A 20,868-nucleotide genomic window follows, 5' to 3' on the forward strand; every position below is an offset into this window, starting at 1 on the left:
CTTCATAGGGCTGTTGGAAGAATTACATAATGCATTTAAATGTAGCCCAGTGTCTCACACAAAACAAGAGTTCAATAAATGCTAGCTGTTATTGTCATTGCTGCTACTGCTGTTGTTATTTACTCCTGGAACCAGGCATAGGGATCCCTGTTTCTTAGGGACCTGTAAAATGTAAGTCAGCAGTTACTTCTCAATTAACAGGAAAATTCACAAACTATGTGGGGTGTTAAACCCTTCAAACAAGAGATGTTAATGACCATGTATTTGTATAGGTTTCCATTTATACTTACTTTTGAATAGTTAGTGGTTCAGCATTCTTGTGATAATGACTAAAGATAACTGGTACCATTTCTACCACGAATATGGCAGCACAAAAGATTTTAAAAATTGAATGGTAAATAATGCTGTTTTTAGAAAGTCCACGTGAGGCTGGGCCTGTGTATTCCGTTATTGCTGCCCCCACCTCATTTTAAAAGCATTTGTGGAGGTTGTCAAAGACACATACAGAACAAAATTAAGAAAAGAAAGTGAGGCAATCAGTGTAAAGAAAACTAAAGGGTAGGGGAATATATACTTGTTGCCCAATGGAAGTGAAAGGACATGCTAACCAGTCCTTTTTCTTGATGCCAGTGGTGGGCATAAAATTTGGCTGTGAATCACCTAGCAGTGAATGCAAAGAGAAGAACAGGACCCACACCATAACTCACAGTTTCCAGTAGTAAGGGAAAATGCCGGTAATGTTGTTACTGAAATATAAACATTTCTTCCTTTATATATTGACAGCAATACAGTGAACAATGCCTATAATACTCTCTTTTTTTTTTTTTTTTTTTAAATTTTTTTTTTTTCAACATTTTTTTTTATTTATTTTGGGACAGAGAGAGACAGAGCATGAACGGGGGAGGGGCAGAGAGAGAGGGAGACACAGAATCAGAAACAGCCTCCAGGCTCCGAGCCATCAGCCCAGAGCCTGACGCGGGGCTCGAACTCACGGACCGCGAGATCGTGACCTGGCTGAAGTCGGACGCTTAACCGACTGCGCCACCCAGGCGCCCCCTATAATACTCTCTTTACAAGTCAGGCAAGATCTGACTCAGAGAGGCAAAGGATGGCAGTGAAGGCAAGCCCAGGATTGGCCAAGGGCACAGGCTGTCCACCCGGAGTGATCAGAGGCTCCAGGAGAAATGACTCCAAGCGGAATACCTGCTGCAGCTAAATATATGGTGAGAGGGAAGTTCATACACAGGGCAAGAGTGTTGGGATACACTGGTGACGATGAATACATGAGATACCAATCAGACACACAAGAGCTTTGCATTACAAAAGGGAGGGCATTACTATCTATACCCATTCCTGACATAAAGAAACAAGAGAAGCCTGGTAAGAAATTCATGAAAATGGCTACTTACAGGAGGCAGAGGGACATGAATAGATTAGGACAAGCACAAGAGTGAGGCTTTTTTAAATGTTTATTTTTGGGAGAGAGAGAGACAAAGCAAGAGCAGGGGAAGGGTAGAGAGAGAGGGAGACACAGAATCCAAAGCAGGCTCCAGGCTTTGAGCTGTCAGCACAGAGCCCTACACGGGGCTTGAACCCATGAACCATGAGATCATGACCTGAGCCAAAGTCAGACACTTAACCGACTGAGCTACCCAGGAGCCCCTGGAATGAGACTTTTGAAGGTACACCTTTTATGTTGCTTTAACTTTTGAGCCATGTCCACGTATTACCTATTCAAAAAATAAATAAAAAGAAAACAAACACTAAAGACCAAAAAAATAAAAAAGAATGTTGCATCCTATGAAATTGATGGCCAGTGAGAGGCGTTACTTGTTCTGGTTTTTCACAGCAACAACTCTTGACCTACACCTGGCTTTCTATATCACACACATCTACAGAGAATCAATGACAAAAGGTCACAGGACCTGGCTACAGCCTTGAAAATGAAATCGATGTAGAAAAGAAGTGGGAAGAAGCATTTCCAATTTATCAAAACATGAAATATAGCCACTTGTTTTCTATACAAGTAATAGTGGCTATGTACCCATAGTATGACCTATGTGCGTGTATAGAAATCTAGTAACAAGTTGTTTTTCATGGGGGCACTATTAGAATTGTGCACAGAGTAATTCTTTAAAAAAAAATTTATTTATTTATTTTGAGAAAGAGAGAGAGTGTGTGAGCAGGGGAGAAACAGAGAGAGAGAAAGAGAGAGAACCCCAAGCAGGGTCTGCACTGGCAGCACCGAGCCTGATGCGGGGCTCAAACTCACGAGCTGGGGGATTATGACCTGAGCTGGAACGAAGAGTTGGAGGCTTAACTGACTGAGCCACCCAGGCGCCCCCTGAGTACAGTAATTCTTTGTTAAGCTAGGCTGCTCTGCTCATTGCAAAGGGTTTAGCATCCCTCGTCCCTGCCCACCGAATGCCATTCTGACTCCTCATTTATTGTGACAACCAAAAATGCCTGCCCCAGCACCCTACATTTCCAGAAACCTCTACCCCTGACTGAGAACCACCGGAAGCAATAAGTAAAAAGAATTGAAACTAAAACTTGCCAACTTTTTTCCCATCACTGCAACTAATTTTCATCAGTTAATTAATTTAATGAATTTTCATAACACATTCGTTAAGAAATCATGAGCAATCTGATCTTACAAATGTTTGGCTGTTACTAAAAATAGTTGTGCCTTGAGTTAAAAAAAAAAAACTGATCTAAAGAAAATCTGAGGAATCTAGAATCCCTGCCAGCTTTCAGTCAAACCGACTTCACAGAACGCAGTTTATTTTTTTTTAAGTTCATATATATTCTCTCATTGATTATGCTAATTAAATCTCTTAAGAGTCCTGTGAGTTTGGCAAGGAAAAGATTATTTTCCCCATTTTCACAGGCAGGGAGTCAAAGGCTTAGAGTAGTTAAGCAATTTTTCCAAGCTCATAATTGACAGAACTTGGGGTAGAAACCAGAACTTTTGGTTGCCAGGCTCTGGCAGTTTTTTCTTCTCACTCTAGATAGTATTTCCTCTCTGCCAAGCCAGGAACACACTGACTCAATTCAAACCTTTAACTCAGTAATTATAAATTTGAAATGTAGCATCTTCTTTTGAAATAGTTAAGGCAGAAAGAATGGTCCTCAGAATGGTCTGACTTGAAACTCAATAAAGCTGACTTTATAAGTTCGCAAAGGTGATAGAGGTAGGTGCAGCCATTATTCCGTTTTACAGGTGAGGAAACGGAGGTAGAGAAAGGAGGAAGCACTGTGTGTCAAAGGTCACACATTAATAAGGGTGGGATTTGAATGCCGGCGGTCTAGCTCTGAAGAGAAAACTTCTAATCAATTAAACTTAAAAATAAATCACAAGAAAAATTGGTAGATGGGATGCTTTAGATAAGCAATGAGACATTCTCTTTTGGCTTTGTAAATAACATTTAAATCAGTATCCCTCATTAAATGTTGGTTGATTTGTAAAAGCGATTTCACAGAATAGAAACAATCATGTAGGGGCACCTGGCAGGCTCAGTTGGTTGAGCATGTGACTCTTGATCTTGAGGTTGTGTGGGTTCGAGCCCCATGTTGACATTAGTTAAAAATAAGAAAATCTTAAAAAGAAAAGAAAAGAAAAAGAAAAGAAAAAAGAAAAGAAATAAAAGAAACAATCATGCAGCTAGTCAAATTACCCAGTATTTTAACTACTCAAGCAGCAGGCAGATAGTAAGTTACCGATTTTCTACTCCAATAATACTTCTGTGATAACGAAATAACTCAGAAATAAATAAGACTCTTGGACATCTTATTTGGACGACATGAAGGATTTATAATTTTTCTACCCTTCCTTTACCAATGTATACCTTGAAAAGACTAAGTACGCAAATGCACAAAGAATTCCCTAACACCAATAGGGCAAAAGAATGCAACAAAATAGAAGCAGACAGCAGTCTGACTTAATTCAAACAATTTCAAAATAGAGGTGAAGCAGCTGACTCTATTCTACTCCCTGTAGCAGGTTATAATGGTCACGATGGATAACCAATGCAGAAGATGTTTTCTCCTCCACAATTTCGACAGAGAATCTCAAAACTCTATTTGTTAGCCAAGTTTACTCTCTAGAAATAAGAGTATGATGTCCTACTAGGAAATACTACTTAAATTAAAAATTCACAGTTGTCAAACACTTTAACAGAGAGGGTCGTGTTCATGCCTGAAAATCCAAATCAGGTGGAAGGCAAGTGAGAAATTAAGGAAAAGCCTGAGCTGTAGCCAAAGAAATCATTGTCTGACTCCTCAGAAGAACCAGAGCTCTACAGAGGTAAGAAAGAAAGGGCTGGAGAAAAGGCAGTTAGTAAAACTCTTGTGTGGCCTAAACTTCATCATAATTTATGTTTCATGCCACAGTATAGGCGGACGGGTATATGTGGGCCTATAAAACCAGGATTACAACGCACAACCGAGTTAATAATTACGTTGTCAATAACCCATGACCAAAGAAGAGCTAGAAGAAAAAGCACAGCGTCTACTTGCTACTGGTTCGGTGATGGTCCCTGCTGCTACTAGACATTCATTAATTGCAGAGCCTTATGGTTACTCCACTACACCGTCTTCCTAGATGACAGAAATCTGATGCCAGTGTGCATTCCAGGAGTTGCCTGGCAGGGCTCTGGAGCCAGACCAACACAGCATCAGGGACTGAGAAGAACCCAGAGTTCTGCGGTGTGCAGCAGACACTCCACATACTGAGAGCAAACGTGGTCCAAAGGCTCTCTAGAAAAGATCCCCCAAGTTAACCAGCCAGAGCAAGAGACCATGTCCCCATTTTACAGATGGCAAACAGAGGCACACGGAAGTGTGATATTCTTCAGTTCACTGGGTCAATACTGAATACCTGAAATAGCAAGCTTAGTAATTGGTTGTAGGGATCATAATAGATCCCATAAGACTAAACCTAGAAGAAAGGAGGAAGAAGGCAGAAGTGGAGGAGGCCCTTCCAGCTGAGCTTAGTTTAGGGGGCGGAAGTGGGTAGAGATAGAAGAACACAGGAAGAGGCCCTTCCAGTAGTGGGCAGGAGAGGAAAGGTCAGGAGGAGTTAGAAGGGGATGGGGACTGGAAGGGGATCTCCACTGGTATGTAGTGTGTAAAAGAGGGGAAGGAAAAGCAGAAATGGCTGTTGAGCCAAAGAAAGTGGGAGAAAGAAGTAAAAGAGAACGAGGGCGGCTCTTACAGCAGTCAGTGTGGAAGGGGAGGGAGGTGGGCACAGGGGATGATGAGGATCTTGGCAGGAGTGTCATAAAAAGAAAGCAAGCATCTCTCTAGACGACCTTCAGTACTGCTAAGATTCCAGTAACTTTCCAGAGTTATCTGTTGCAAATTTAGAAACTCTTTTGCTTGTAAAATGAAAACCGCCTTGTTGCTGTGGTCCATTTTCTCTCATTTAAAATGGAGTGGGGCTGGGGGGACAGTTGGCCACCATTATTGAAATAGCAATTTTCATTGGCTTTGTGGCACCTTAAACAGTCTGGGAGGCAAATATTCGCCCTCCCCTGTTCCACACTGGCAGGGAGAGCCAGGTACGCAACGAAGCAGCCACCTACCCTCTGCAAATCGGCACTGGGTAAATACTCTACTGGAATAACAGAGCCTATACCTCCGTTTTCCAGGGGAACAGGAACATCCAAGAGTTTAATGTTTTTAACTTTCATCTAGCGAGTGTTTTGAAGTTCTGGCTACGGGCTGGACTTCCCTAAGTCTGCATGAGGAAACACGGGGATGTCCCACTATGGAACACACATGAGAATCTAAGAGCTGTGAGCTGTGCCTATCTACCACATTAGGCTCATCCGAGCATCTGCTGTAGCATCATCAATAGTCCAGAAAGGAAGGAGTCCAGGTGCCTCATGGCTGCTTCCTGTCTCCAATCCCTTCAGTAATTACGGTTCTGAGTCAGCTTTCATAACCCGCAGTGAATGACACACCTACTCTGAAGCACACATCCTGATATAACCAAGCCCATAAAAGGCTAAAGATAAAAGAGAAAATCATAACAGTATGATGGGAATCATAACAAGATATAATTTCCATAAAAATCATCTCGGTGGCAGCTTCTTCTAAAAAAAGGGGTAAAGTAAACATAATATCTCTCACATTACATTTATGTTCTGTACCTGGTATAAATTCTATTTCTTCATTAAATAGAAAGGAGGGAAAAGTCTACATAGAGAACTAAAATATTACATGAGGGTTTTTTTTCCCCATTCAATTTGGAAAGTTTTTGCAAAAGTGGATCATTTATTTATGAAAGCCCTAACTTTCTGATCGTATTTAATGAAGAAAGCTTTAGCCCTGATGAAGGGAAAAGACCACAGTGGCTCATTTAGCCACCAAGGGAAGCTTTGACAAAGGTGGGGACCAAGACTCGTCAAGGAAGGCCCCTACAGCATGGAGGCTTGGGTAATGGCCATCAGATTCATTCTGCCACTAAGACCTTTACTTGGTATCAGAAGGTGGATATGCTGGGGGTGCCTGGGTGGCTCAGTCAGTTCAGCGTCCAACTTCAGCTCAGGTCATGATCTCACGGTTCATGAGTTCAAGCCCCTTGTCAGGCTCTGTGCTGATAGCTCAGAGCCTGGACCCTGCTTCAGATCCTGTGTCTCCTCTCTCTGCCTCTCCCCCACCCATGCTGTCTCTCCCTCTCTCAAAAATAAACATTAAAAAAAGAAAAAGAAGAAGATGGACATTCTGTACTCTTGGAGGCAGAAGATACCAGAAAGCAGGCAGATATGGATCAAATCCAGGCTATGGCACTCATCAGCTGCCTCAGTTGTGTTACTTAATTTCTCCGAGCCTCAGTTCCTTTGATAGTCAGATGAGAATGAGAACATTACCTACCTCAGTGGGTTGTCATAATGAGATGAAATGTTAAAGGTTCTGGCTCGGACAACACATACCAGCCCTCTTTCACTTCCCCTTACCTCTCCTATGGCTGAACCCCAGACCAGCAGAACAGGACACTAAACATCTCTAAATTTCATTTTCTTCAGCTATGAACTGATGAAGGCTGATATATGGGAAAGCATTACATGTATGTACCAACATTAGGAAATATTGTTATTAGTGCCAATCAGCACCCCTTCCTCAAAATTATATTTCATGGAATAAGAGTAAGAAGCATCTCTCAGACAGTTTCTACCCCATCTGCTTACCGCTAAATGTTGATATACTTTTATATTAGTGTCCCCTGAGGGGGATTAAACTGTGCTTTATAGTTATTTTCATTTTCATTTTATGCATTTAATTAATGCTTTTATCTCTGTGCTCACACTCTGGGGTAAAATTTGAGAAAACCAGAATCTGAAAGGGTAAAGACAAATATTAGCAGTAAGCAACTTGATTCTTACTTATCCTTGCACCCGCAACCCAAAACGCATTGAAAATTTAGCAAACACGTAGTGGGATTAAAGCAACAACAACAACAACAACAACAACAACAACAACAAGACAAGCATCAAGAAAAAAAGGAACATGCGTTCCCCTGGGTGAAATTTGCCCTAGAATCCTCAGTACCTAAGTGCCCAGCACTTTCTCCATCTGGAGAAACAAAACAACTTCAATCTACCATCACCCATTATTGAGAAGAAAAAGTTAAAAACTAAATCTGAAAGGCACTAACATTCTTCTCCTGATATGTATCTCCACTGAGTGAACAGAAGGGCCACATGTAGCCTCCAGATGTACATGGCCTTCAACTCCAAGCTGTTTAAAATACACAAACCATAGCCCCTTTCCCCCATTGTTGAGAAGATGAGGAGCTCGATGGACAGGTGAAGGCTGGGATTGAACCCCATCCTACCATCTCCTCCACACCACATGTGCCTGGTGGCTTTCAGAGAAACACCAGTGCACCTAGTCACTCTGTCTTCTCATTCAGGATGCCAAATGCTAACTAACCATAACCAGGAGTTTTGATTATGGAGTTTTCTCTTTCTCTCTCCATTCTTAGTACGAACACCATGTTTTCTCTAACTTCTAATCATTTTTCCTCTGTCCTTTCTGCCAATTTCTAGGTTCTTCCCACCCATCCCAGTGTTTCTTCTGGCCAGTGCTTTGCACTAGCTTTGCATGGATATCATGCCAGAAGAATGGAAATTTATATTCACAATTTTGTAACAAACAGGTAAGGCAAAGTTAAATAAAGAGAAATCAGAAGCCAGATGAGAGCAGCAATTTATACAGGGTTCTTTGGTCCACTGGGAATCTTAAAAGAACCCCAACAACATCAGTTTAAAGAGGTTCTCAGCATCTGACTGTAGAAATACACAATTTTGGACAGTCAAAGTATCTTCTCTCCTCTGAGAGTGAAGAATAAACATCTCCTGACTCTGGTTCTCTAATGCTAGATAACCAATGACTTCAAAATTTAGTGGCTCAAAATAACAGCTTTTTGTTATTTGTCATGATTCTAGGGGCTCTTGCTTCCCATCTGAAGCTCAAATCACCTGAAGGCTTTTCCTCACATGCTGGCATCTTGCTGAGATCACTGGTTGGCATCCCTCTCTCCAGACAACCTCTCCAAACAAGTATCTTAGACTTCTTCCCCACAGGCCAGTCTCAGAATAGTCGGACTTCTTACATGGCAGCTGGCTGCTCCCAGAGCAAGTATTCTGATACGCAGGAAGTCAAGGCTGAAGTCTCTTAAAACCTTTGCCCAAAAAACTGGAAGTCACTTCTGCCGTACTTTATACAACAAAGCTGTCATCAGACCCATTCAGATTGAAAGGGAAAGGGGGACAAACCCCACCCGTCAAGAGAAGAACCGAGTTTGAAGACCGCATTAACAAACCACACTCAGATAGCCTTGCATGATCTCCATCACAAACGTGGGGCTGATGGCAGACTGAGCCCTAGCGGATCATCTACACATGTAGATGCCTACTCCCACAGGACAACATAATCTTAATGCTGGGAGATAAAAGGAGGCATTGGTCAACTGTGCTAGTTGGCTATTCACAGTGCTTTCATTTCACTGCCAGTCACCAAGGTTGGGGAAGTGACTGGAAAGAAAGAATAAGAGCTTTCTTTGATCACTAACAAGTCATCAAATTTCCATATGCATTGCCTGTGTTTTAATGTCTCCCGGTTAAAAAAAAAATACCATTTGTATTTTCATGGAGGTACAATAGGTTTAACTTCAAATTTTGATCATTTTAAGACTTCACTGCTCCTCTTCTTGTACTGGTCCTCCAAGTGCAGATGAATGGATAATTAGTCAGCGTTATTGGACAAATAGATTTGCAGGACATTAGCAATGTAAACTCATGCTTGAATTCCTGCTGTGAATATTCATTTAGATAAGCAGCAAAACTTCAGGTTATTTTAAATTAGACCCAGACATCAATCCTACGACTACTGGAGACTGTATCTGTATATAAAACTGCTCATTAAAGCCAGGCAAGAAAGAAGTAACTCCTGGAAAGGCCAACTGAGCAATTACACCAAAGCTTATCCTCACCAGTGACTCGTTAATGAATATCTCTGGTGTTCCAGCCCTGGAAGAACCCACAAAGGACAAGGCAAGGAGTTTTCAGTTTTAGATGACTACTAAACCCAGAGGGAACTGGTTCTCTTTGAATCCTTTGTCTTCCCCCTTCCTGATAACTGCAGGCAAGTAGGTGGCTTTTTTTGCCCTGCTTGTCTGGTTTCATAACAGCCTATTTCAAATTTGCTGAGTGACTTCTTCAGAAATCTCCTATCATCAGTTACTTGAGTTCTTCCTTGCCCCACATGGTCAAAATAAGATAGGACAGCTCTAATAGCTCTTCAGCGGAGGGGAGGGCAGTTCTTCCCTGGTGCGGACAAGGCAAGGGGGACAGTGAGGCAACATCAAGAGCTTCTTGCTTCACTGGCATCAAGTGTCCAGAGTACAGCACAGACAGCAGCTTATGGTGACCAGGATGGGCATGGAGAAAAGGGTGCACAGTGTCAACATGGAAACTGGGTTAAGAAAGTCCCGGGGGAAAAAATAGATAGCTAATTAGAGTTTTCCAATCAACACACACAAACCGGAATGGATTTTCAAAGATGTTCCTCTTTTTTTGTGTGCCAGAATTTAAGCCTTTTTCTGAGCACCAGGAAGTTACAGCCGACAGAAGGGGATTTGGTGATAGAAAATAATAATAAAAGAAAGTGATCATAAAAGAGCTATTCGTTGAGCCCTTACAATATGCCAGGTGGATACTATGACTAATCGCATTTTACACATGAGGAAAATGGGGCACAAATACATTTAATAACCAGACGAAGAGCACTTAGCAAGCCGGAGGGCAGAGCTGCCCAACAATGGAGTTCATACTCTTCACTACCACTAGTATAAAGATGAAACAGAAGTTTTCTGACTGGACAAGGCTGGTATCTAATCCCAACTCCATCATTACTGTGCCTGACCGTGACTTTAGTTGTTAGCCTCTAGGAGCCTCAGTTTCCTCACTTAATTCTTCCAGGTGCTATGAATTCCCAGAACATAGTTGGTTTTCAATAAACTATAGGTATTTTTATCATGCAGGCCAGAGGGAAAATGGTCAAGTTAACAACATAAACCACAATAATGAGAAGGAAACCCAGAAGCATCAGGAACATGAACACTCCATGCTGAGCTGAGCAGGAAAACCGTACCTTAGAGAGGACTCTTTCTAGGGCCTTGATCCCCTCTTCACACGTGAACTAGACCCAATCTTGAGAGAGTCTGTATAGTCTGTGTTCACAACTCAAAGAATTAACATATGTTTTCCTTTCCCTTTTACCTGGAGATATATAAATACATAATATCTGACATACAAAACTATATTTTTACTCATATCCAATCTTTTCTAACTCCAACAGGTCTCTACATCTGATTCTAAATTAAGTCCTCTCCAGGCACAGTTCTGATTAAATCCCACTGGCTTCAGAGCCATTGAATCATCTTCAATGCCAAGTGAATGAAATCCAATCTCTGTGGTCTTGCTTCCTCTACCTCACAGCAGAGATTTAGGCTTCCATCCTAATGCTATCTTCCCTCATGCCTCATCTAGAACTCCTCTTCTAGGAAGGACAAGGCCCGTCAGCCCACTTCTCCCTGGACATATTTACCTTGGCTCATACCCTTCTATTGTCTTTGTACTGGCTGGTTCCCCTGAGCACCTGCTCATTCTCTCCTGCTCAAATCCCTATGATCTGTTAAGACCCCACTAAAGGGCCTTCTCTTCCAATAAAACTCCTGATACAGTCTGAATGTTTGAGCCTCCCCTAAAATTCATATGTTGACATTCGAACCCCCAAGGTGATGGTATTAGGAAGTAGGCCTTTAGGAAGTGATTAGGTCATGGGAGTGAGCCTCATTAATGGCATTAGTGCCCTTATTTTTAAAAAGGGCCCAGAGAGCTTCCTTGTCTCTTTCACTGTGAGAAGATGCTCTTAAGTCTGTGACGCAGCAAAGGGCCCTTACCCCAACCATGCTGGTGCCCCGGTCACACAGTGATAAATATCTGTTGTTTATAAGCTGCCCAGCATGTAATATTTTGGTGTAGAGCCCAAACAGACTAAGACACACATCCCATAAGCAGTTCAGGCCCCAGTAATCCATTCTCTTCTTCCTCTAGATTCCTACCATGTATATAGCCTTCTTCTCTCCAATGCATGTATACATGGTTCAGTATTGCTATGTAACTTCTCCCAGGGAAATCCTTCTCTCTCCAATGATGCCCATATGCAACTTGAGACAACATATATGATTAAGAGTATAGGGTTGTAGTCGGGCAAATCTAAAGTCAAAGCACAGCTCTGCAATTTTCTAGCTATATGACCTTGAGCAAGCTATTTAACCTCTCTAAATAGTATTTTCCTCTCCTATAAAATAGGATAATAATATCAGTCATCTCCTATGATCTGGGGGTGGGTTCATACCAGGCACATATGAGTGCTGAATAACGTCAGCTATAATTATTATCAATACCCATTTCTCATACTTTTTTCTATCCCCGATAGCACTATCTAATCTATGTATCTATCCAACCACCTATCCATTCATCCATCTTTCCATCTATCTGTGTAAGACACTCAATGAATCTTTGCCTACTGCCTAATTTGGATGCACCAATCCTTCTCAAATTTCCATTTCTCCAAGAAGCTCAAAGCTGTTTCTAGTTTATTAATCTGGCATTGAAACTCAAGAAGAGTCTCCAGATAGGATCTCACAGAGAGCCTGCGGATTTCCAGGAGGCTGAAAGGGGAGTGAAAAGTGATCATTTCCTTAGTTCAGATATGCTGGTTTGAAGAACAGCTGAATAATTCATTAGGTCTTTTAAGGTACATTGATCAGATTCTGCTCTTTGAGAAGCATTTTACCTTGAAGTAAACTATTTGTCATTCTCCTTTCAAATGAGAGGTAGATAATAGACTGCCTCTCTTTAACAAAACTATAATAAAGGTCTAAATGATAATAATCCCTTAGACTTGCAGAGTGCATCACAGTTTATAAAGCACATTCATATCTATCATCCCATTCCATCCTTCCAACAGCCCCATCAGACAACCAGAGGGCTTATCTCAGTGTGATAAATGGGAATGCTCAGGAATGTTCAAGAGCTTTCCCACATGCCAATTTGTTGGTTCAAATATTCGAACTCCTAATTCAGTGCTCCTTTTACAGCACCATAGGATTTAAAACTATTTGCGCATCTTTACAAAGAGATACGCAGCTGGAAAGAATGGACCCCACTGCTAATTTGTATTCTGGCTAAAGTACTTGTGTTATCACCTTGGAGATATGAATGCAAAGCAAAACTGTCAAATGGCATGTAAGGCAGTTCAATACTTACATGAGGCTAAGTGGGAGACCTTGGTTGAAAGTCTATTTTAATGCAGCCATTTCCAGGGTCTTTCATACTTGTTTTCCTAGAGTGAAACAGTATACAGCTCCAGCCTCCAGGAATTTCCTGTTTCCATACTCAGTGTGGACCACATTTTGGTACTCTTCCTACACCTACTGTTCTACCAGGACCCCTCACCCACTGCCCTCCAGCTGCCCAACCAGCTACCTGGCTCCCCCTGAGACATAGAGCATGTTCTAACTGAACACCTATTCGGGGGCTATTTCCATCTGCAACCTGCTCCCTTCTCTCATTCACACCTCTGAGCAACTACCTCAGAGAGACCTTCAGCCCATCTTATCACATACCATCCACACGCACACACCCTGTAACCACTTCCCTACTGTTTCATCATGGTACTTATCACAATTTGACACTTCACAATTCTTTTATGTCTCTGTTTATGAGTGGTCTCCCCTCTAGAATGTAAGTTCCATAAAGACAGGCTTTTGTTTGGTTCACCACTATCCCACCAGTACTTAGAACAGTGCCTGACAATAAGAAGCTCCCAATAAATACTTGTTGAATAAGGGAATGCAGCCTACAAATTTCCCTGTTTAGAACCTCTACTTCTTCCGATGTGAAAAGATTCTTACACATGAAACTAAAAGAACAGAAATGAATCTCACAACTAGGACAAATGCAGAGGCAATCAGTGCCATGGAAGGGATGCAAAACATGTGGGCAGAATCCCTGAGACCAGAACAACCATGACTGCAACTAGGTTACATCACTAGAGCTAATGCCATTCACTCGATAAGAACAGATTAATGACCAATACTCCTCTCCTACCCCAACCAACTGACTGTCTCATTGCCTAAGGCAATTCCATCAAATGCCTCCAGCTGTTTCTTTTGAAAAAAGATTCAAGTTATTTCCTGGATTTCACATGTATGACAATAAATTGGCATTTACCACCTGGGAGTAGCACAACCTGCCACTACCCATTTCAATCTGATACAGTAACAACTACTCAACATTGGTCATGAAGCATTCTTCCTAAAAATATTTAACCTGTATGTAATAATGAGAAAATCATCACATGTCCAGAAGGTGGGATATTAACCAGGGTAACTGGCCAGGACTCCAAAAAAATCAGTGTCAGGAAGAAAAAAAAGGGACTGGAAGACTCTCCTAGATTAAATACATAATACATACATACAAACGAATGAATGAATGAATGAATGAATGAGTAAATAAATAAATAACTAGGTTGGATCCTGGGATGGGGAAAACAACTAAAATTAGGAAACTGGGAAAATTTAATATGGAATGCATAGTTTACAGAAGCTCCATCAGCTATACCCATTTACTCTGCATTATTGAAAACCAAGATCCAGTTTATCATCAGTCACCCCTACAAGTAATCATTATGCATTTTCCACATACATCACGTCCTCTAGTTACATACATCTGGTCACAATAAAATCTGCATCCTGAGTTCAATAGGGCTTAGCCTCCGCGGAGCATCTTTAATGCTAACTGGAAGAGACAGGGTTTATACATGCTTATTTAGAAGATGATTATGAAAACTGTATTCCCTAAGCCTGCCTTTTGGATTTTTATTATTCCTTCTATTTCTCCACCTCCCTCCCTCTCTCTTTGCATTGGCAGGAGTGGGGGATATGTCAATTAACATTTAGTAAGTTCTGGCATTGAATACGTTAAATACTACATTAAATACTACTTCAGCCACTAAATTGTAAATTCCTTGAGAGTAGAAATGATACCTGGTTAATCTTTGCATTCCTTGTGGCAAACAAAATGTCTCACATAGAGTACATAGTTCATAAGTGGTTGTTGAATTCTGGGTGAGGAGATGGGCTAAATGGGTGATGGACATTAAGGAAGGCACTTGTTGGAATGAGCACTGGGTGTTGTATGTAGGTGGTGAATCACTAAATTCTACTCCTGAAACCACTATTAAACTATATGTTAACTAAGTTGGATTTAAATAAAATTTTTTAAAAAGATTAACAACAATAACTAATAATGACAATAAAAATTAAGTAAATGAAAATTACTGTACTTCAATTTAGAACATGTAATGACTATTGCTCAAATTTTTAAATGACGCCGAATCTCTGTACTTTGAAATGTACTGAGGAACTAATACATTTTTCAGATTTTGCTACTTTCATTCAGTTGCCAAGTCTCTTAAACATTTCATGAAATGTTTAACAATAAAACTACTCTTCACGTCTCAAGAAATATTTTTGAAGAAATTGGAAAATCAAGACATTCTTTCCATGTATAAAAAATTCAACAAGTGATTCAATAAGTCAATATCATACCTTATTTCAAAATGAAAAGGCATGAAGAGCATTTACTAATATCTTCTGAATACTCTTACCTACATCTGCTAAAAAAAAAAAAAAGGCTTGTTTCACCAAATAATCCTTGCAGCATGATTTATCCACCTTTCTGCATCCATATCAACCACATCTTCACTCACCTTCTCCAATGAGAAATTTTATAGTTGCTTATTTCTTTAGTATTTATTGAATTGATTCTGGCAATGTGAAAAGTGTTATAATATTTAAAAATCATTTAACTTTCTCCTTTACAGCTCCCTCCTTGCTTTTTTAAGTTCCATTTCCATTTGGGAATCTTGACATTTGTAAATGTCCTGGATCATCAGGCTCTGAGACATTCAAATTCTACTTTACTGAAATCAGACTGCGTGGGGCGCCTGGGTGGCTCAGTGAGTTAAGCATCTGACTTTGACTCAGGTCATGATCTCAGGGTTCATGAGTTCAAGACTTGCATCAGGCTCCATGCTCACAGCATGGAACCTGCTTGGATTCTCTCTCTCTGCCCCTCCCCAACTTGCGCTTTCTCTCTCACTCTCTCAAAATAAATAAATAAACTTAAAAAAAAAATCTGTGTGCTGAATTTCAACAATTATGTTTCCTCTACACTTGCTGACATTCTTTCATGACAATGCCCAAGACCACTACCTCCACTGGGGCCTCATGCACCCCCTTCCTATAATCAAAATGGTTTGCAAGGCAAGCTTTTTCTAAGACCACATAGCATATCCCAAAGAATTACCACAACCTAGTTCTAGAACATTACTCCAGATAGATTTCAGCCAGTGGCAAAATATACAAAACATCTTTACTTCAGCAGCTGAGCTTCGTTTCTAAGAACCACTCCCTCTCTGAGAGGCTAACCAGAGGAAATCACCCCGTCGGAGAAAAAGAGACCATGGGCTTGGTCCCCGTCCAGCCACCACCCAGCTGCACAATCCTGAGATGTGTGTCTCTGAGCTTCAGTTTCCTCATCTTTATAACAAAGCAGTTATACTAGGTCATCTCTCACTTGCCTTCCAATTCTAAGATTCTGTAATTCCACTGAGTGTTCCTATTTGGGACAGAGGAGAAACATGATTATCAAATCTTATATATGTACACACACACACACACACACACACACACACACACACACACACAGAGCTTTGGGTAGCTCTTCATTATCTTGCTACTTCCATGTATTTTGGGTGCTCTGGCAACTTCCAAAAGGACCTATAAGAACTTAGAGATTAAAACACAGCCCAAATCTATGACATAGCAATTGTACTCTTAGGTCTATATCCAAGAGAAATAAAAACATACGTCCACACAAAACTCGTACACAAATATTCACAGCAGCATTATTCACACTAGCGAAAAAATGAAAATAACAAAAATGTCTATCAGTTAATGAATGGATAAATAAAATGTGGTGTATCCATACAATGGTATATTATTCAGAAAGGAATGGAATACTAATACTTGCTACAACATGGATGAATCTTTTTTTTAATTTTTTTTTATCGTTTACTCATTTTTGAGAGACAGAGTGTGAGCAGGGGAGGGAGGGGCAGAGAGAGAGTGAGAGAAAGCATCTGAAGCAGGCTCTAGGCTCTGAGCCATCAGCACAGAGCCCGATGCTGGGCTCGAACCCACGACCAGGAGATCATGACCTGAGCTTAAGTTGGGCACTTAACCGCCTGAGCCACCAAGGCACCCCCAACATGGATGAATCTTGCAACCATCCCACTAAGTGAAAGAAGCCAGTCCCAAAAGACCACAAGTTCTATAAATCTATTTATATGAAATGTCCATTATAGGCAAATCTATTAATACAGAAAGTAAATTAATGGTTGCCTCAGGCTGGAGTGGAGAGAGAGTTGGAGGGAAATGGGAAGTAACTGCTAATAAGTAAAAGGTGTCTTTTGGGGGTGATGAAATTTTCTAAACTTGATTGTGATGATGGCTGCACAGCTCTGTGAATATACTAACATCCACTGAATTGCACACCTCAAATGGATGACTTGTATGGTATTTGAATTATAGCTGAACAAAACTGGGTTTAAAATATTAACAAATAAACATGCCCCAGGTTTCTGCCTAAGGATAAAAGAATTAAAAAAAAAAAAACTTTTGAAGGAAGCCCTGGGTTCAAATCCCAATGCTCCTCCTCAATAGCTGTGTGACCTTGAGCCTGTCTCTGACCCCACAGGCAGAAATGACCCATCATGGTAAATTCATCCATGTGGAAGATGTCCTCTAGGGACACAGCCTACCAGCCTATCATCTAGAAAACACACACTTCTTTCCACTGCCCTTGTTTGGTACTGCACATAAAGTAATGTTATGGTTCAACTTCAATGTGTATTCTTCTGAGGCCATATTATTATCAGCCTTTTGGGTGTCCATGATTGTGCCCCACAAATACACACACATTTATACATATGCATTCAAATTCACACACTGTTTCTAATTAGGCCATTTACTTCTGCGAGTTAGTAATTTAGACTGTAAACACAAAGGTAATATTTCTATGGCTTTAAAAAACTAGCTAAGTGATGTCCACCTTAACTCAATAATTTGTTTTTTAAACTCTCTACTTTCTCAAAATACCTTCTTTTTTTTTTATTACTTTTTTTAAGAACTACTATCAGAAAATGAGAAAATAGGGACCCCTGAGTGGCCCAGTCAGTTGAGCATCTGACTCTTGATTTCTGCTCAGATTATAATCACAGGGTTGTAGAATTGAGCCCCACGATTCTCCCTCCCTCCCTCTCTCTCTCTCTCTCTCTCTCTCTCTCTCTCTGTCTCTCTCCCTTTGCCCCTCTCCCCTGCTCTCTCGCTCTCTCTCTAAAATAAATTTTTAAAAAGATAGAAAATGAGAAAATAAGCTTGCTTTTGGCAATCATACAGTCATCAAACATCTAACATAGGGTTGGGCAAAATGGGAAAAGGAGAGTGGGAGGTATAGGCTTCCAGGTATGGGATGAATAAATCATGGGAATAAAAGACACAGCATAGGGAATATAATCAATGATATTGTAAGAACATTGTATGGTGACAGATAGTAGCTACACTTACTTGTGGTGAGCAGAGCATAATATATAAACTTGTGGAATCACTATGCTGTACACCTGAAACTAATGTACCATTGTGTGTCAACTATACTCAAAAATAAATAAATAAATAAATAAATAAATAAATAAATAAATAAAACCTAACATGTACCAGAAGTTGTGCAAAGCACTCAAGATACAAAGATGAATATGGGACCCTAGTTAGCCTTAACTCTTGAAGAGCTCATCGTCCAGTGAAACCATAGTAAAAAAAATTCTTTTTTAATTTTCAAAATTTTTTCAGCTTTATTGAAATATAAATGACATATAACATTTTGTAAGTTTAAGGTGTATGACATGTTGATTCAATACACTTATTTTTACTGCAAACGATTACCCCTGCAGCATTAGCTAACACCTCCATCCAGTCACATAATTACCGTTTCTTTTTTATAATGAGAACATTCAAGATCTACTCTCTTCACAACTTTCAAGTATACAATAAATTATTGCTAACTATAATCACGGTGCTGTGCATTAGATCCCAGAACTTATTCATTTTCTAACTAGAAGTCTATACCCTTTGACCAACATCTCATTTCCCCCACCCTCGACCCCTGAAAAAAAATTTTTTTAATCAACCAAACTAATTCTCTTCATTGATATAAAAGAATGAGTTCTTGTTAGTGTTCTAATACCTCCCAGATGGGTTGGCTTCGAGCAGCTGAAATCTTTGGAAACTTAGAATCATCCCCTGCACCAATGAGAAGGCAGACCAAGAAGTCTATCACACTCTTCTCCAATGAAAATACGTCATTTTAAGCCAGGTTGAACTTTCCCCCGTTTTTATAAAGTTCCACGGCTAAAGCTGAAGATATTTTAGCCAATATGCAAATCAGTCAATGTGTAGCACTGTGTCGATATGTGAATAGTTACTTACTACATTGCTATATAAACCTGTACACATGTTACTAAATAGAAATAAGGACTACAATCACCCAGATCATTTAAAACCAAACTCTTTACATTAAAAATAATCTGAATTCATATATATTGGTATATGGTGTTTATGTGCACTCCCATTCAATTTACACATGATTAATTTGTGTGCTTTAGAAAAAAGCAATGAAATCAATACCTGTTTTTAATATGTACTAATTTATATTATATTTTTTATATATTATATTATATATTTATATATATTATATTATATTATAATTTAATATTTACTAATTTCAAAATCCACAACTTAAGCAACCTGCCAAATATTAAAACATGGGTATGCAAACTAACAATTCTTCTCAGATATCTGTTAGTAATGTTATAAATAGTAACACTAATTCACACTAATATAAATGTCAATTTTTTGCCACCTCTTTGGCTAAAGAGAAGTATGCATAATCTGACTCCCTATAAATTCTAATTTTAAGAAATTATATTTATCACCATGCTATATTTATTACCCATACCTACACAGCATTTATCCAAAATTCTATGCAAAAGATATCTCATTGGTAACTTTTCTCATATTAAAAAAAAAAAAGTTTTAATGTTTTAAGTAGAACAATATGGGTTCTATTTAATCAAAAAAAAAAGGAAAAAATGACAGCAACATGAATGTAAAAAATGCACATTTTTTCAACATCAAAGTCATCTTGGAATACATCAAAACTATTTTAAACAGGAATGAACTGTATTCAGGTCTATGAATAATTGCCTCAATTTTTTGCCCATTTTGACTGGAGCTCCATCCTATCTATACCCTCAAATCTTCCCCTTCTTCGTACTTGTCCATTACCCCTTCTCAGCACCCCCTGACACTGTTAACACTTCTCTACTTTGCTTACAAGGCCACAGATTACTCAGGTCCAACACCAGGTACCAATGACTGAGGAGGGGAGAGGTTAAGGTCACTGGATTTGGGGAAGGCAATGAACAGCAAGATCCAGGTGTTAAATGATCATCTACCTGGACAAATAATTAAGTCAAAAAAGATGAAGACAGGTACAGCCACTGTGGGAAACAGTATTACAGTTCCCTCCATAAAATTAAAAATAGAACTACCCTATGATCCAGCAATTCCATTTCTGGGTATTTATACAAAGAAAATGAAAACACTAACTTAAAAAGATTTTGCACTCACTGAAGGATAAACTATTTACAATAACCAAGATACAGCCTAAATGGGTGCATGGACAAAGAAAATGTGGTATTTATGTACAATGGAGTATTATTCAGCCATAAAAAAAGAAATCTTGCCATTTGTGATAACACAGATGGTTCCTGAAGGCATTATGGTAAGTGAAATAAGTCAGACAGAGAAAGACATTGTATGATCTCACTTTCCCACTTATGTACTTACATGTGGAATCTAAAAAACAAACACAAACTCATACAGAGAACAGATTGGTGGTTACCAGAGGCAGAGGGTGGAAGGGTAAGCAAAAATGTGCCAAAGAGGTCAAAAGGTACAATCTTCCTGTTATAAAACAAGTAAGTCATAGGGATGTAACGTACTGCATGGTGATTAGAGTTAATAATCTAATGCAATGGTATTGCATTTTTAAAAGTTGCTAAGAGAGTTAATCTTAAAAGTTCTCATTACAAGAAAAAAGAAACTGTAAG

General features: G+C 39.7%; 1 protein-coding gene and 1 long non-coding RNA gene across 10 annotated transcripts in view; one reads left to right on the forward strand and one right to left on the reverse strand.

The window, feature by feature from the left end:
- Positions 1 to 20,868, reverse strand: part of TNIK (TRAF2 and NCK interacting kinase) — a 399,936-nt gene that overhangs the window by 347,227 nt on the left and 31,841 nt on the right. The gene's annotated exons all lie outside the window — the stretch shown is intronic.
- On the forward strand, positions 6,953 to 10,187 carry LOC131513049 (uncharacterized). The gene is made up of 3 exons (XR_009262435.1): positions 6,953 to 7,072; positions 8,055 to 8,164; positions 8,454 to 10,187. It is a non-coding gene; the product is annotated as an uncharacterized LOC131513049 (long non-coding RNA).

This window comes from Neofelis nebulosa, chromosome 5 (genome assembly GCF_028018385.1).
Source record: "Neofelis nebulosa isolate mNeoNeb1 chromosome 5, mNeoNeb1.pri, whole genome shotgun sequence".
In the NCBI taxonomy this organism is placed as follows: domain Eukaryota; kingdom Metazoa; phylum Chordata; class Mammalia; order Carnivora; family Felidae; genus Neofelis; species Neofelis nebulosa.